The sequence below is a fragment of the Anolis sagrei genome, chromosome 3, assembly GCF_037176765.1.
Source record: "Anolis sagrei isolate rAnoSag1 chromosome 3, rAnoSag1.mat, whole genome shotgun sequence".
Taxonomy (NCBI): Eukaryota; Metazoa; Chordata; class Lepidosauria; order Squamata; family Dactyloidae; genus Anolis; species Anolis sagrei.
This window is the reverse complement of record NC_090023.1, coordinates 43684570-43703346: the sequence shown is the minus strand read 5'-3', so window position 1 is coordinate 43703346 and position 18777 is coordinate 43684570.

Here is an 18777-nt window from a genome sequence, read left to right as displayed (position 1 = left end):
TTGAAGTTGCGAAGTGTGTTATTCCTGGGAAATGGAAATCTCCATTCCACAGATTGCAATTGAATTACAAGTATAGATTGGGTTAACATACACATCTTTGGGTTTTGAGGCTGGATCTACAGTGCTTTTGTATCCCAGGATCTAATCCCAGATTATCTGCTTTGAATTTGATTATATCAATCTTTGCTGCCATATAATCTGGAATAATCAGATAATCTGGGATCAGATCCTGGGATATAGGATAGTGTAGAAGGGACCTGAGTAAGTGTAACTGAAATCAGTAAAGCCCCTAGATCTTGATTGAATGGATTTAATCTTGATTCAACCATCCTTCTCAGACAATCAACTTGAAACAAGATCAAATATAAGAAGATGATTAAAGAAGACAGAACTATTAGGTTTTAAAAATGGACAATAAGACCCTTTTATATGGAAAATACATAAACTTTTGGGGGATTTATTTATTTATTTATGTTAGGATAATAGAGATTAAAAACTAGATGTCATACCATAAAATGTCATATAATGTTTGCCCCCTGCCCTCCGCATCACTCTCCTCTCTCTTGATTATTTATTTGATATTTGTTAAGATTTATTAATTTACTACCACTAACCTTAACACTCCAAACCCTCCCCATAACTCTACCACAATCTTTAGAAAAATGTTAATAAAAAGAAATATTCCAAAAAAGAATAATCCTTTTCCCATTCCGTGCTTTTGTAAAGCATGAGTAGGATATGTTAACTGGCTTCTCTACATTCTCTAGATTTTAACCTTGTAATTCTCATTAAATGCAATAAAGATTGCTTTTAAACAGAGGCACAGAAACAACAACAACAACAACTACAACAACAATAATAATACATTGAATTTCTTAACTCCCTCAAAGCTCCAGGTGGGATACAACTTTACACCTAGCAGCCCCCTAGTGGTGCAATGGATTAAACCCTTGTGCTGGAAGGACTGCTGAGCAACAGGTTGATGGTTTGAATCCAGGGAGTGGAGTGAGCTCCCGTCTCAACTCTAGCTTCCTATGCGGGGACTTAAAAGAAGCCTACCACAGGATGGTAAAACATCCAGGCATCCCCTGGACAACATCCTTGCAGATGGCTAATTTTCTCACACCAGTAGTACAGTTTCTCAAGTAGGTCCTGACACAAATAAAAACCTAGGGCCTCATCAGATGAGCAGAATTGCCCATCATATGACACTGACTCTCATCCCATGATGTTGATCCACAGTGGGGCCCTGTGCCATAAGTGAAGTGAAAGCATTATAAGCTGCCATGGCACTAATATGGGAGGCTTCCTGTGTTGCATAGATAACAACGGGGGGGGGGGGGGGGGGAGCTGGGTGGCAGCCACTTCCCCCATGAGATGGGGTGAAGGGCAAAGTGGGCAATGCAGGTCATGGGGCAACAGGTTCCCCACACCATGGGCCCTGCATGGTGATTCCGGAGGCCCATTTGATGAGGTAGTTAGCAAAGTGGATGATACACTGTGTGCTTTAAATTCCAAGATATGCATCTTTTTCTTCTTTTTCTGGGAAGAATAATAAAATTATTCAACTTGAACCTGTTTGGGAACAAGGGGGGCACATTTTACCATCCCTATATAAGATTATCTGGGAGCCCTTCCACAGCTATATAACCCAGAATATCAAGGCAGAAAATCCCGCAATATCTGGATTATCTGGATTATCTCAGTTCACTCTGCCATATATACAGATATTGTGGGATTTCCTGAATTGATATTCTGGGTTATATGGCTACATGGAAGGGGCATGGGTTTGAAGATGTTTTGGATTATGAATTTCACTCATTCCCAGATAAGAACTGAATTGTGAGCATCTGGAAACTTTCAAATTGAGGAGGGAAACTTGAAGCATAAAACAAGTAAATATAACCAAGCATTCAGTAGATTGCCCTATGGAGGAACAGTGGTGTCAACCTCAATAACTCAAATTATCCAAAATTATTATGACACAACTCAACAAAAAATATTGGTTTCTTGCTTTTATGCCTGATCCTGGGGTTATTTGAGGGTCCATCCAGGCAGTACCGAAAACACGGAAGTTACTTTGTTATAGAGGGGAATGGCTAGATAATGTCAGCACTAAATGCATGCTGATTCACTAAAAATCAGGGAAAGCATGAGCTTAAAAGATGCACATATATCTCTACTCTTGCTGGAAAATGCGCATGTTCACATCATCGCATGACCCTGTACTCAAAAGTACATGGGATTTATTGGCACTGTGAATATGCGCATTTGTTAATCTTGAGAGGAATGTAAACACATTTTGCCAAGGTCATGCAGGTGGCTAATTACAGCAACTCCCAAATGAGTAAAGCAGATTTCCCATGACTCCTTCTGCTCATTATTACACTTCTTTGTTCTCATTTGGGTTGCATTGAAGAAAGGAAGCAGGCATTTGAATTTTGGGAGTCATGGTGCAGAGCAATGAGTCAATGGCTAAACGTGGGTGTCGAGGACAGAGTTGAAAGCTTTAGGAGACTCTTGAATTAATTGCTTGTTGGGGAGGAAGATAAGGTGCAAAGAGAGTTAAGAAGTTTGCAGGGAAGAGGTTGTCAGAGCAGTTGGGGACACTTGAGTGTAGGACAAAAACTAGATTGCTGTGCAAAAGATGTTGAGAAGTATGCAACCATAATTAATGTAGCGGGTCAGAAACAATTACTATAGCATATTTCAATGAGGTGGATTAGATTCTGCATGGTGATTCATCAATTCAGCCCAAACGTGTAGCCCGTAGTGCAGAGATTGAGGGAGTTCATGCTCGCCAGCCATCTACTAGCTGGGATTTCCCACCGAACAAAAGTGCTGTGCAGTGTTCTGAGGAGCTATTTCACACATCGGAAGGTAACAAGCAGGGCCGTAGGCAAAAAAAAAAAAAAAAAAATGGGGGGGGGGGGGGAGGGTTGAAACTTTTTTTAGTAAATCATGAAGAGTAGTTCCATAATACAAAATAGTTTAAATAGTATGGTTCACTCTATTTTCTATTTTAGTTACACTGTTTCAAGCCTCAAAATAACTGAAAATGATTTTAATTAGTAATTTATAGCTACAAAAAATATCACGTCTGTTGGAAACACTTGAAAACTGTGTCAATAACTTTGACAGAAATCAGGTTCCATTGATAAACTTCGGTGGACACTCAAGAGTGCAAGTGCAGTCAGTATTTTTTGCCCCATTGTGCTTCTTATGTAAATTTTCAAATGTTTAAAAGTTGAAAATGACCTCCCTCTCTCTCTCTCTCTCTCTCTCTCTCTCTCTATATATATATATATATATATATATATACACACACATACTCCCACACACACACACACACTTTAAAGTGGCATATCTAAAAATCAAGATCCTATACCCATGCATATTATTAATTTTTTAGAAACTACATAAAATACCTTTAATCTGATACCTAATTTTTCAAAAAATAGTTAACCAGTTATTATATGCCTGGAAACATCATAAAGAGTATTTAAACTTAAGATTTTTCTTATTAAGTTTTTTGGGATTACAATCTCCCAAATGGATGAAGCTTGGCATAAAGCAAATGCACCACCCTAAAAGACACTGCCAGGATATTCACCGTAAAGAATATAAGTAATATAATGAAGATTTATATTTAATCTGAGTGTGTGTATTTTAGCCTATGCCTTTCAGGGGCTAGACTATGCGCCTGAGCAAGCAGGATCTACCAAGTCCTCTCAAACACGGTAGAAAATAGCACCTCCTGTGGCAGCAAAGCAAACAGCCTCTTCCAGGAAGGACCCAACATGCATGAGGTGAAAATACAGACCTGAAGTTTGGGGTGGTAAGCCAAGACTTCCACCTCAAACCAAGCAGTTAACCAAGCAATGAAGATTTATATTTCCAATAATGTGTCTGAGCCTTGCTCTGGGGCCAAGAGAGTATGACTTCACAGCTTCCAGAACAGATCAGATCTGATGCCTTGTAGTTTGTTAGGACCTGAGCCTGACCAGGCAGAACCTGGGGGACCTCTCAGATACAGGGGAAGACAAAATGGCTGCCTCCAGAATGGTCCCAGCCTGAACAAAATGGAGACCTGGCTTCCGAATATATTGGCAACAGTTATAAAGCTGAACACCCTACTATCCTCTGGAAAAGAGGAGGGGAGGGAACAAGTAGGGGAAGGACTAATCCCCCATTAGCAAACTACTTCCTACCTCACACTAAAACAAAGAGCACAGCAGGGAGGCAGAACAGCCTCAAATAGCCTGCAGCTCCAGCCTGTCAACAGCCCCCACCAAGTCTGGTCTCCTTCATGAGGGTCTTCATGCCCCCCCCCCCCCCATGCCTTAGGCTTTGCCAGTCAGTTATGGGTGGACCAACTTGGTTGCTTTGACTATATCAGCTATTGCTGCAAGTAATGACAATGTGAATAAATTGTCAAAATTTGCTTGATATAGTGCTTGCAGTTCTGAATGGACTCATTGAATTTTTGCTTCTCATAAACTTTGCATGGGGATTTGGTTAACTAGTTAAAATTCATAAGTAAACCAGGTTTTTTTAACCTGAAAAATTTGGGACGGTGTTGAACCCCTACCCCCCCCCCCCCCCGCCTTTGGCTACAGCCCTGGAAAGAAGTCATTGGCAATGGGAAAGTCATGGCATGGGTGGATGTCCTGTGTTTAATCTCTACTCTGTGTTTAAATATGTATTCTATAGAAACATGTTTTAATGTGCATCTTATATAGAAATACATTTTCATATGTATAGCTGCTCAATTCTTCATAATCTTTATGTGTTTTCATTATTCTGTCTTCCTCCTGGAGGCATGATAAGAGATTTGTAAGATATTATTATTATTATTATTATTATTATTATTATTATTTAATGATGATGATGATGATGATGATGATGATTTTTAAAAATCAAGTTACTGACCAACACAGTCAGAATCTTCAGCGCTGACATCAGTATGGAGTTCAGTCTAGACAAATGTGGCACAGTGGCATTAAAGAAAGGGAAAATTACACACAGCGAGGGCATAGAGATGCCAAACCATAAAATCAATCAGCCTGAAGCCTATAAATATCAGAACATACTACGGTTGGACAATATCAAGCATGGGCATTTGAAAAATGTGGTCAGCAAAGAATATATTCAAAGAGTCAGAAAGGTTTTGAAGAGCAAATTAAATGGTGGAAATATGTGATCAAGGCTATCAACAGCTGGGCCATCCCTGTCATTAGATACACTGCTGGAATTGTGAACTGGACACAAGCAGAGCTGGATGATCTGGACAGAAAAACAAGAAAGCTGATGACAATCCACTACTCATTACACCCACGTAGTGATGTCAACAGACTTTACCTGCCCAGAAAATCAGGAGGCAGAGGGCTTCTGCAAGTGAAACAAATGGTAGAAAAAGAGAAACGTGCACTAGCAGATGATGTTAAAGGCAGTCAAGAACCAACATTGAGGGAAGTCAATAGCAGTAAACTGCTCAGAGTGCAGAAGACAAAGAGTGAATACTGTAAAAACGCAATGCAGAGCAGAAGAGAAAACTGGCAAAAGAAGGCTCCCCGTGGACAGTTCCTGGGAAAAATTGAAAGCCAAATTGACCAAGAAAAAACATGGATGTGGTTCATAAATGGAACTTGAAAAAGGAGACAGAGGGCCTGATTCTGGCAGCCCAAGAACAAGGCATCAGAACAAATGCCATCAAAACCAGAATTGAAAAGTCGCCAACATATCCTAAGTGTAGACTCTGCAAGGAAGCAGATGAAACAATAGATCACATCCTTAGCTGCTGCAAGAAGATCACACAGACAGACTACAAGCAGAGGCATAACACCGTTGCTCAGATTATTCATTGGAACTTGTGCCACAAATACCATCTGACCGCGACAAAAAACTGGTGGGATCACAAGCCGGAAAAAGTTACAGAAAATGAACACGTCAAACTCCTCTGGGACTTCCGAATTCAGACTGACAGAGTTTTGAAGCACAATACTCCTGATTTCATGATCGTGTTAAAAAACAAAGTATGGATTGTCGATGACAAAATTACCATCTGCCAGCTGCAGAAGGCCACCTTACTGGGATCTGCATGCATTATTCGCCGAAACATCACACAGTCCTAGACACTTGGGAAGTGTCCGACATGTGATCCAACACAAAAGCCAGCAGAGTGACCTTGTTTGTTGTGGACTCATCTTGTTGTGTTTAAAATATTATTATTATTATTATTATTAATAATAATAATAATAATAATGGTGGTCCCAGTGGTAATTGGCACACTGAATGCTGTGCCAAAAGATCTCAGCCGGCATTTGAAAACAATAAACATTGACAAAATCATGATCTGTCAACTGCAAAAGGCCACCTTACTAGAATCTGCGTGCATCATTCGAAAATACACCACACAGTCCCAAATGCTTGGGAAATGTTCAACTTTTGGTTTTGTGATACAAAATCCAGCATATATATGCTGGATATATATCTCCTTTGCTGTGTCATACTCTGTTTTTGTGTCAGTAAAGTAATTTTTATTAAGTCCAAGTGCCTTGGACCTAATGTGCATGTGTTCTGTGCTGTTATGTACATTTGTATTAATAGCTTAACTATGTGGTAGTGCCTGGTTTATTTGAAAAAGTTATGTATTGTATTGCATTCAGAAAATGCAGAAGGTTGTGAGTGGAGTACAACTAACATCATATTAGGGTAACCCCATGAAATTCCAGCAGTACTTTAAGACAGTTTGCCAGGTTTGGCAGGGCTCTCTCACTGCAGGGAGAACTACAATTCCCAATAATGCTGGGTCAATGTCCAAAACCCATGCACTATTCCAAGTGCTTCATATTGGGCCTATATGCCAAGTTAGGTCAAGAACCATCTTCAGTTGGATGCACAGTGCTCTGTGGATGTGGGTAAACTGTAATTGCAAACCTCTAGGGCCTTGACTAAAATCCCAGTAGTATTCAAACTGGACCATGTAGTGTGTGTGCCAAGTTTGGCACAGAGACCTCGTCAGTGTGGTTCAGAGTATTCTTGGATTGTAGGTGTACTATAAATCCCAGTAATTATAAGTTCTGAATGTCACGGTGAAACCCTCCTAATTCTCACGAGTATTCAAAGTCGAGCATATTAAGTATGTTGCCCACAGAAATCTATATGTATATGTAACTATCTATCTATTTATATATCTTTATCTATATATATTATCTATATCTGTATGCCATGGCTCAATATGATAGAAACATGAAAGTTTGCAAGGTCATTTGCAAGGTCTTTCACCTTCTCTGTCAGAAGGTGCTGATGCTTCACCAAACTAAAGTCCCAGAATTTCAAAGCATTGAACCATGGCAGTTAATGTGGTGTCAAACTGCATTAATTCTACAGTGAAGATGCACTTTTAATTTCTTCTGGGAGATTGTGTGTGTGTGTCGGGGGGGGGGGGTATTGTCTTACTTATTTATAAAACAAATACTAGAAAAGACTTTAAAAACAAGTGATGAATTAGTTAATCCCTAACTGGACTTCCTATCTTGCACCACCTATGAATGGCAGCTCCCACCTTGTGCCAGATCACAGCTTGTTTATGAAAAGTGATTCCATTCCAGAATTGGATTCCTTTGCTATGCATTTTAGGAGATGCTACTCAATTAGTGTCAGTGTAACTCTTCCTTGGATGTGTACAACTAGTCTCATGAATGGTATTTTGAAAACCATCCATTGGCTGATTTGTTTTCTTTGTAAATTTCATAGCAATAATTCACCAAAAGCTGTCAATGTTCAATAAACATTAATTTCAATTAAATATTATTTTTTTAAAAAATCACTACACAACTCAGTTTGAAATTTATAGAGATTGTAGAGAGCAAAGCTGATATGGAATGCAGTCCTTTCTGTTGGGCATGAAAACCTTTTCTTAAGCAAAGAAAGATGTTGCAACAAGATAAAAGCCTGTATATATTTTCTCCATATGCGATCTTCCCCTTTATATAATAACGTTCAATATATTTAAGAAGAAACTCGGAATGAGTGACAAAATCTGCAGGGTTACTCTCAGGTAAATGGCAAAGGTTACTATTTTGGCTTCAGTGCTTTCCATGTCAGAATGGGAAAAAAGTAGATTGGGAATCAAAGGTTTCATGACCTGCCATGTTGGATACCTATTATCAATGCCTCCTCTGAGCAGAGATGTTGAGATGAAGGAAAATAATGAGATCATATAGCCAAAGGTACACAAGGTAAAAAAAAAAAAAGCTAATATAAGTATGATCACTTCATAAGTCTTGAGCTGTGAGACCTGACAATGCTTCTAGAGTAGAGGGAAAGGGCTTTGTAATAAGGCTAAAATCAATGATAATGCTAGGAGCAAGAATTGAAATTGGCCAGTACTGGGAAATGACAATATGCAATTGATGTTGCAATGGATGTGTGTGTAGCCCTTTCCAAGGTGATTATCTGAGAGAAATTATTGAGTGCAGTAACCACAAAACAGAACAGTCCATCAACTACACCAGGGTAAGAGCATGTGAATCTTGTGAAAGTGGGGAAAAACAAAATTTCTGGGAGAGAGGCATTGAAGTAGCTTGCTGTTCCTCCACCTTTCCTGAAGCCAGAGTGGAGCAGGAGGAGGTGGAGCATTAGCCAACCCATCAGTGTTGGTTCACGAAGAAGCTCACTGCTGCTCTGCCTCCTTCTGTGGCTTTGGGAGAGGCAGGTACATAGTGAGTCCCTTTGCTGACCAACTCTGGCAGCCAGTTGGTGCATAGGCTTTCAGAGTTGGTCAGTAGAGCGGCTTGCTATTCCTCCATCTCTGCCAAAGCCATAGGAGCAAGCCACTTTGCTAATTAACTCTGGAAGCCTAGGCTGGTAGAGTTGGTCAGCAAAGTGGCTTGCTGTCCTCCGCCTTTTCCAAAGTTGCTGGAGGGGAAAGAACAGCAGCAATTGCCTGTCAGTCATCTTCAGAAATCCCCAGGCCTTGTGTGTATGTGTATGTATGTATATGCAAACTCGAGAATAATCAAATCCATGAATGTCAAACCCACAAATGTGTGGGGCCAACTGTAGATTATGGTTTGCCAAATCTTGACCGAGGTATGGGTGATTCTCTCTTTTTTCCACTTTATGTTATTGCTGTTGTTTGTACTATTGTATTCTTGCAATATTCTGCATTACCATATTAATAATGAAATCACATTAATTTAATCATGAATTTTAAACCCGCGTCCTATGTTTTAGTCTTTGTTTTGTTTATTTTAATATGTATAGAAATAAGTTTTAATATGTGTATTTTATAGAATAATAATAATAATAATAATAATAATAATAATGAGTTTTAACTATTTTGTAGCCCACCTTGAACCACAAGGAGAGATGAGTAAGAAATAAAATTATTATTATTATTATACATTACCATTTTAATATACATTACAATTGTATTGTGTTATAGCACTATTCTACATTACCATATTAATATTTAAACATTATATCACTTCAAGTATTATGTTAAATGGCATTTTGGTACTTCTTTAAGTGCTGAGTTTGGATTACTTGAGGATTCTGGGAGTTGCAGTCCAAACATAATTTTCAAACTTTTAGAATGCGTGTTATTCTTAAAATATGTATTTCAACTATTAATATGTCCTGAAATTCCAGTATTTATATGCTCAGACTGGCAAGAACTGTGCCAAAAAAATAAAAGTCATAAAAAACCAGGGGAGTAGCAGAAAAATTCTGGAGATTTGGTGAGTTATAGTCCAATAAAATATCTTTCTATTGTGCTCTAAATCCATTTTCAAAAGTATATTGAGCCACGAGGAACTCTGGGTTATTCACACTTGTCCAGCCTAACCTGTCTTTCATAGTTGCATTGAGGATAAAAGGGGAGATAACCATGTAAGCTGCCTTGAATTCCTTGGAGGAAAGGTGGACTATAAATGTAACAAAACAAAAACAAAAATAGGCAAGATTACCTGTCAGCGAACCAGGCACATGACATCATTGTGCATCATCAACTTTGACAATTTTGACAAGATGTGTGATGTAACTGGAGAACAAGATCAAATGTCCTAAACATCTAAATTGCACAAACTTTTTTAGTTACCCTGGAGACAAAGGGCCCCTTAGACTTTTCACTGTAAGTCAGGTGCAAGAAGAAATTGACTGTGAGAGTTTGAGTACATGATTATCCACAACTTCTAGAGTGAACCTGCCAGATGTACCATGCTGAGAGCAGACAATTTGGACTTTCATTGTTAATGGGTCTCCAAGGAAGTACAAATATCCTCTTGAAAGTAATTCTGTGTGAAACCAGCTGACAGTGAGCAGAATGTGTGGGCACAACCTAGACAGAAGAATTATCCTAGTTTGGAAAATGCAACCCATAAATCATTTGTGTTGTGATTTTGACTAGAGATCTTCTAACAGTTAGTGGTTATAAGAGTTAGAAGAAGGAATGTATAATCTCTCTGACAAAATAGTATTTATGGTAGCTATAGGGATTCTCCGTGTGGAGAGCCAGCATAGAGCTTAGTGGGACTTGACAAAAGGGTATTGTCTGAAAGGTCATAGTTGTGGGATTACCAGAGATATCTGCTTAGTCACTGGGGAAAGCAAAATGCAGAATGAGGTTGATCTTTGATTTGATTTAGCATTGTTTTTCTTATGTCTTTAATACCACATTGAAGAATATCCTTTTACTACATATGTCATATAGAACATTGAGGGGTGTTCTGTCACATAAGTGTTTTGTGTATTTGCAGTGTCTGAATGAAAAATTGTGAGGCTTGAATGTGAATGCCTTATTGCAAGCCTCATTCAATCACCCTTGAGTGTGTACTCTGATATCTAAAGCTGAATGTGAGCTCTTAAACTTTGTTTACTTTTTAGAACAAGGGGCACAAGAGTCCTCACACACTGAAAGAAAAGCCTTGTGAAAGGAAAGCCCCTCATATAATTTCATATGGCACACCATGTCTCATTCATATAGTACAGGGTTAGTCAAAATGAATAGGCCAATAAGAAAATTAATTTTAGACGAATGTATGTTTATTGTAACCAAACTACAGCTACGTATCGACAGATAATTATCAAAGTTTTGTCTCACCTTCAGAGATGTTCGATATGGGCGCCCCGTGTGACACGGCAGACGTCCAAGCGATAGTCCAGTTCATTCCACATCCGTTGCAGCACATCCGACGTAATGGCATCGAATGCAGCACATATGCGCTGTTTTAAGTCGTCCAAGGTCAGCGGTAATGGAGGTCGGAACACAGTGTCTTTCACATACCCCCAGAGAGAAAAGTCGCATGGTGTGAGGTCGGGGGACCTGGGGGGCCACAGGAGGAATGGAAGATCAGTCACTCCAGCACGGCCAATCCAACGTCTGGGAAGGTGTTCGTTGAGGTACTCGCGTACACTGTTGTGCCAATGCGGAGGGGCACCGTCCTGTTGGAATACGAAATCGGGCACTTTCTCTTCTAACTGTGGCATCAACCATTCAGACAACATGTCAGCGTACACTATGCCTGTTACGGTTTTCTCCGCGAAAAAGAATGGGCCAAACACGTGACGGTTGGTTATTGCACAGAAAACGTTTACCTTCGGCGAATCCCTTACATGTTCCAATACGGCATGAGGATTTTCAGATCCCCAAAAGCGGAGATTATGCCTATTGACCTTCCCACACAGGTGAAACGTTGCCTCGTCACTGAAGACCAGTTTGTTGGCAAAGCCTTCCTCCTCTAGTCTTCGCTGCATTGATTCGCAAAAATCGTGTCGTTTCGAATAGTCACCTTTTTTCAAAGCCTGCACCATTTGCAATTTATACGGCTTGAACTGCAAACGTTTGCGTAACACGCGCCACACAGTTTTTTGCGGAACGTTCAATTCCATGGAAACACGATTTGTCGACTTCTGGGGACTTCGTTGAAAGGATGCACGAATGGATTCCACTGTGTCTTCGGAGACACGCGGTCGTCCTGTGGTTTTACCCTTGCATAAGCAGCCCGTCTCCTCAAATTGCTTTACCCACCTCGCAATGGAATGTCGATGAGGTGGTTCCTTGCCATACTTGGCTCGAAATTCTCGCTGGACCGTAATTACTGACATTGTTTTAGCAAATGTCATCACACAAAACGCCTTCTCTTTGCCTGATTCCGCCATTTTGAAAACAGCGACTCCTAGCGACGCCTAGCGGCATTAACGTACATGTGTGTTGCTCAAAAAAAACTTTGATAGTTTATCTGTCGCTACGTAGCTGTGGTTTGGTTACAGTAAACATACATTCGGGTACAATTAATTTTCTTATTGGCCTATTCATTTTGACTAACCCTGTATAAGTTCCATAGTTCGTAAATGTTTGGACAGTTCTTCCTGGCAGCAGCATCACAGGTTATGCTTTTACTACTCATTCTCTAGCATGATATATGTCATCCTCTGACAGAAACACCCCTTTACACTTTATATTGGACACCCAGGACACTCTGTATGCAAGTGAATAATTTTTTTTTCGTGGCAGAAATGACTTGAGAAACTACAAGTCACTTCTGGTGTGAGAGAATTGGCTGTCTGGAAGGACATTGCGTAGGGGACACCTGGATGTTAGATGTTTTACAATCTTTGTGGGAGGCTTCTCTTATGTCTCCTCATGGGGAGCTGGAGCTGACAGAGGGGGTTCATCCATGCTCTCCCCAGATTTGAACCGCTGACCTGTCAGTCAGCAGTCCTGCTGCCACAAGGGCTTAACCCATTGTGCTACCAGGGGGCAATAAATTAATAAGTGAATAAATGGACAAACACCTGCCATTAGAAATCAGAATCCCCATATACCAAATTTGTACCTACAAGCAGTTGATTTGTCCTTGCCAAGCCATTAGCCAAATGGCATGGCAGTGTGTGCTGTGGCACTGGCATTGGGGAGGGCTGCAGAAGGCTGCCTACCCTCCCACATAAGATGGCATGGTCTCTTCATTTCTGCATCTCACTACCCCTTTTTGTGTAGCATAGGAATTTCCAGTCCCCTTTTTGGTACTGAACAGTTATTTGTTCCATACCTTGTTTATCTGTTAACACAAATTTTCACCTACTTCATGCCGTATTATGGTCAAAGCTATTGAATAAAATTTACTATCTGGCTCATTGATTGTTGCTTCTATATCACAACTGGCATATCATGGCTTCTTGGTTTCAAATTGTTATCTCTGAAGACTCTCATTGGCAGCACAGGGTATACATTTCCCTATCGTTATCAAATGACTTGAGGCCTGATGTGAAGTGGGTTCTTGTCTTTTGTAGGATGGAAGTTCCAGAGGCTGGGATTTTAAAATTGAGGCTGATAACAATGCCATGTGTAGGTACATTTTAATGGAAATATTAAACAACAAAATCTATATATAAAAAAATGCTCTGTGCATAATGAGTGGCTTAAAAACAAAAAAAACTACGGGACCAAATGACCCCAAATTTGGCAATAAAACTCCTCACAATCCAAGGAGTGACCATCACTGAAAAAAACCCTCAAAAACACCTTTAAATTCAAAAGAAGAAGATAACAACACACCTCCCCTGCCCCGTCCCCCTCCCCCTCACGCTGAGGACACAGAATGAAAGTTCCGAAGCAGCTGCGGCCCGAACGAACACTAAGGCAAGGAGGAGGAGGAGGGGGAGGAGAGAGAGGGGGGAAGGAAAAAAGAGGGAGGTGGGCCACACTCTGTGCACACACTCTGATTCTCTCCCACACACACACTCCCACAGCACAAGGGAAGGAGGAAGGTGCCATGATGGGGGTAATAGGGACACACAAAACTGACATTGCTTGGAAAGGAGCCCTAAAGACCATCCAGCCCAACCTCATTTGGCAGTAAAGGAAGACACGATCAAAGCCCTCATAACGGATGGCCAACCAGTTGAAAGGGAGCCCTAAAGGCCATCCGGTCCAACCCCCTCCTACCCTCCTTCCTTCCCTCCCTCCCTTTCTCTACTTCCCTTCCTTCTCCTTCCCTCCCTTCCCTTCCTTCCTTTCTTTTCTTTTTCTCCTCACCTCACCAGCTCCAGCCTCCTTTATTAAAACTACAGTGTAGATGCACCCAAAGCCAACCCTTCCACACTGCCATGTAAGATCCAGATTATCTACTTAGGACTGGATTATATGGCAGGGTAGACACATGCACACACACATGGATGGATGTTGGATCACTGGTTGGTGTGTGTGTGTGTGTGTGTAATTACAATACTTTATATATTACTATTATATATATATTGCTATATAATACATTTATATTATATTATATGTATTATTGTTATATATACTGCTATATAATATAATGTTACTACTATATATTACTATATTAAATAAACTCATAGAATAGACTTAGAAGGGACTCTACCATGGTATTGGGGGAGAACAGACAGGAAGGAAGGAGAGAAGAAAGGAGGGAGGGAAAAGGGAAGGAATGAAGGAGGGAAAGAGGGAAGGAAGGAAAGAGAGAAGGAGGGAGGGAAAGAAGGAAGGAGGGAAGGAAGGAAAGAGGGAAGGAAGGAGAGAAGGAAGGAAGGCAAGAGGTACCAAAGGAAGGAAGAAGAGAAAGTAGAAAGGAAAGAAAAATGGAGGGAAATGCAGGAAAGAAGTAAAAAAAGAATGAAGGAGAAAAGGAAAGAAAAAAGTGAAAGAAGGAAGAAAACAGGGAGGGAAGAAAGGAGACAAAGGAAGAAGTCGAGAAAGGGGGAGGGAAGGAAGGAAAGAGAGAAGGAAGAATGAAACCAAAGAGCGAAAGAAGGAATGAAAGAAAGAGGTAGAGAAGGAAGAAAGGAGAGGAAGAAGAAGGGGAAGAAAAAGGGGGAAGGAATAGGTAGCTACCTCTCTTTCATAATAGTCCAGATGTCTACCTCTACTTCGAAAATTCTTACTATAGGCCACAGCAACACGTGGCAGGGCACAGCTAGTTTCCTATAAAACAGGCCCTGAGTTTTCTTATAAAATAGAACTTGATTTATTTGTTGCTCACAAAAACACTTTCTATGCTACTGTAGTTTACAATTATCTATGATGATTTAATAAGGGTTCCCCCTCACCACCACAATTTTTGCTAGAGATGGAACTTTATCTGAAGAACATGAAGAGGACTTAAACACATTTAAAACTTAGCTTTAACCATGTAAAAAAAAACCTAGCCTGCCAATGCTTGCTTATTAAGACCTATCAGTGGAATTCATCACTTATTGGTTATAACTTGCATTTTGTGTGTTTATTTGAAAAATAAATACTACAACTTTAACTCCATGTTACAAAACAGATGAAACATATATGAACCTCTTGCCAAAATTCTCCTCTGTTTTTTCTGTTTCCATTGCCCTCTTATTTTTATTCAATGTCCCCCAATTGCAGCTCAGACAAGTACCACCTCCCAGATCCAGTGCCTCCCAGGTAGCAATATCTCCCACTTTGCGAAGCACTGATATAAACTATCAGCTTGCCAAGAATTTGAATGCTGAAGTGGTAAAACTTTGACTGGGTGCATGGTTTTCTGCATACCTAGAGCCATTATTTTAGATTGGACTAAGATATTAGCCCTCGTGACACACACAGGTGAGGAAATTCAACTAGATTGGGCCTGAATCTAGGTAGAAGGGCAAACACACATACCACCTTATCACCTTATCACCATCTTGAAGCCAGGCAAAGACCGTAATGATCCAAAAAGCTATAGACCAATCTCCCTGTTGTGCCACCTCTACAAAATTCTGGAGATACTTATTTTGCATAGAATTATGGAAAAAATAGACCCATGTCTGATCCCACAGCAAGCTGGCTTCAGGAAAGGCAAAAGCTGCACATCGCAAGTGCTGAACCTGACTCAGCACATAGAAGATGGCTTTAAAAGGCAACGGATCACAGGAACAGTCTTCATCGACCTGTCAGCAGCTTATGATACTGTGAACTACCACCTCCTCCTGAGAAAAATGTATAATATCACAAAGGACTACCACCTCACCCGCCTCATAGGAAACCTGCTACAAAACAGGAGCTTTTTTATTGAGTTCCAGGGGCAAGGAAGCAGATGGTGGAAACAGAAGAACGGCCTGCCTCAGGGGAGCATGATTGCTCCATCAATGTTCAACATTTACATAAATGACCAGCCACTGCCAGAAGAGACAGAGAGCTTCATCTATGCTGATGATCATGCCATTACTGCTCAAGCAGGGAGCTTTGAGATGGTTGAACAGAAGCTCTCCGAAGCTCTAGGTGCCCTTACTGCCTATTACAGGGAAAACCAGCTGATCCCTAACCCATCTAAAACACAGACATGTGCTTTACATCTCAAGAACAGACAAGCATCCCAAGCTCCTGGGAACGAATCCCACAGGAGCATTGCAGCGCACCCAAATACCTGGGAGTCACTCTGGACCGTGCTCTTACCTACAAGAAGCACTGCCTGAACATCAAGCAAAAAGTGGGTGCTAGAAACAATATCATACGAAAGCTGACTGGCACAACCTGGGGATCACAACCAGATACAGTGAAGACAACTGCCCTTGCGCTATGCTACTCTGTTGAGTATGCATGCCCAGTGTGGAACACATCTCACCACACTAAAACAATGGATGTGGCTCTTAATGGGACATGCTGCATTATCACGGGGTGTCTGCGCCCTACACTACTGGAGAAATTACACTGTTTAGCCGGTATTGCACCACCTGACATCTGCCAGGAAGTAGCAGCCAATAGTGAAAGGACCAAGGCAGAGACATCTCCAGCTCATCCCTTGTTTTGGGTATCAGCCAGCATGTCAACAACTTAAATAAAGAAATAGTTTTCTAAGATCTACAGAGACATTCACTGGGACACCTCAGCAAGCGAGAGTCCAAAAGTGGCAGGTTCAAACCCAGAACCTCAATCAATGGCTGATACCAAATGAGAGACTCCCCCCTGGGCACACAGAAAACTGGGCAACTTGGAAGGCTCTGAACAGACTGCGCTCTGGCACCACGAGATGCAGAGCCAACCTCAAGAAATGGGGCTACAAAGTGGAATCCACGACATGCGAGTGTGGAGAAGAGCAAACCACAGACCACCTGCTGCAATGCAACCTGAGCCCCGCCACATGAACAGTGGAGGACCTCCTTGCAGCAACATAAGAGGCACTCCAAGTGGCCAGCTACTGGTCAAAGGACATTTAATCAACTACCAAGCTTGCAAACTCTGTTTTGTCTGTTTGTTAAAAATTTGTTTAAAATGTAATACAATTGTCTGGTTGATACTGACACGATAAATAAATCACATTGAGAAATTTCCCAGTCGCAGAACACTTCAGCCTGTATTCAAATATGGAGAGGCACAGAGCTCATCACATGAGTTAAACTACTTCTGGTTGTCATGCTTAGCTCTCCATGGTTGAAAAGACGCAGAAGTGTCCTGAAAAGAGGGAACTCCGGCAATCAACCTCATCACATTGAGAAACTTCCCCCTTGTAGGACACTTAAACCTCTTTTCTAGCATGGAGAGACACGGAGCTCATCACATGTCCCAGAGTTTGAAAGACACTGAAATGTCCTGAAAGGAGGGATCTCTGAACAATGGACCAGCAATCATGTTCAGAGCTCCTACCTCTTATCACACTTTACTCACATCTTTACCATTGAAAAATAGGTGTGATAAGAACCATCAAAGTTTCCCATCCTGTTTCATTGCCCAACTATCAGTGGTCTCTTGTATCCTCTGGGGTCTGATGCAGAACAATGGGATCCCATGGAAAGCAATGGTTTTAACCTGGATCAGTGTCTGGTGTCCTCTGGGGTTCAATGCAAAACAATAGGACCCCATCAAAAGCAATGGTTTTAACCTGGATCACTGTTTCTCGTATCCTATGGGCTTTGATGCAGAACCATAGGATCCCATGGGGAGAAATAGTTTTAAACTGGTGTCACTCTCCTTTAATGTAAGGGATTTGGGCAGGGCAAGGAATCTCTTGGTTTTTGGATATTGTTGTTTCTCCTGATTAAAAACAAAAAACTAATACTGATCTTGTGATGAATGTAAGATTAATGTATTGCCAGTTCTTAAGTTTCCACATGTGAGTGTGATGGGGAGGCAGAATGCCAAACGGTACTGCTGCCTACGTAAGAGGGACAATTCTCTACTCTTAAAGGGATAGTCACTCATGCTTTCCCCTTTCAATGTGATGAGGTCAAAAGGCTTTGAACTCCTTTTCAGACTTTTAATGAAACCAGGCTGTGTAGGAAGAGTTGGTCAGGTGTACAAACATCATTTGGAAGTGACAGCAATCTATAGTATTTTCAGAAGTATATACACAAAGGCAAAGTGTGCATAAACATTTGTCACTAAGGATTATATCTATGGGATGGTCTTCCTGCACATTGCAGCACTATCATTCCTATATTTGCAAACTACAGGATCTTCTCAGGCTAAAACTAGTCAATTTTATCAACAAGCAAATATTCTCAAGATACAGGTTTGGAGTAGGACTGTCCTTTGAACCTATCAAAGTAAACAATGTGGATTAAAATTATGCTTCAAGTGTAAGAAAGAACCATCTGTTTTTTACATAGGAGACACACATATTGATGTGGGCTCACTCTCTCATCCTCCTTCATCTCTTCTTTATTTTTGCTACCATGCTTGAGGAAGAAGAAAAAATGGCACAGAACTACTCCACTAATGAGAACCAGGGGAGTGTTATATAAATGACTCACACCAACCCACAGTGTCAGCAAAGGCCAATATGGATTGTTCTACTAATAGCTGAAGATATTCATGTG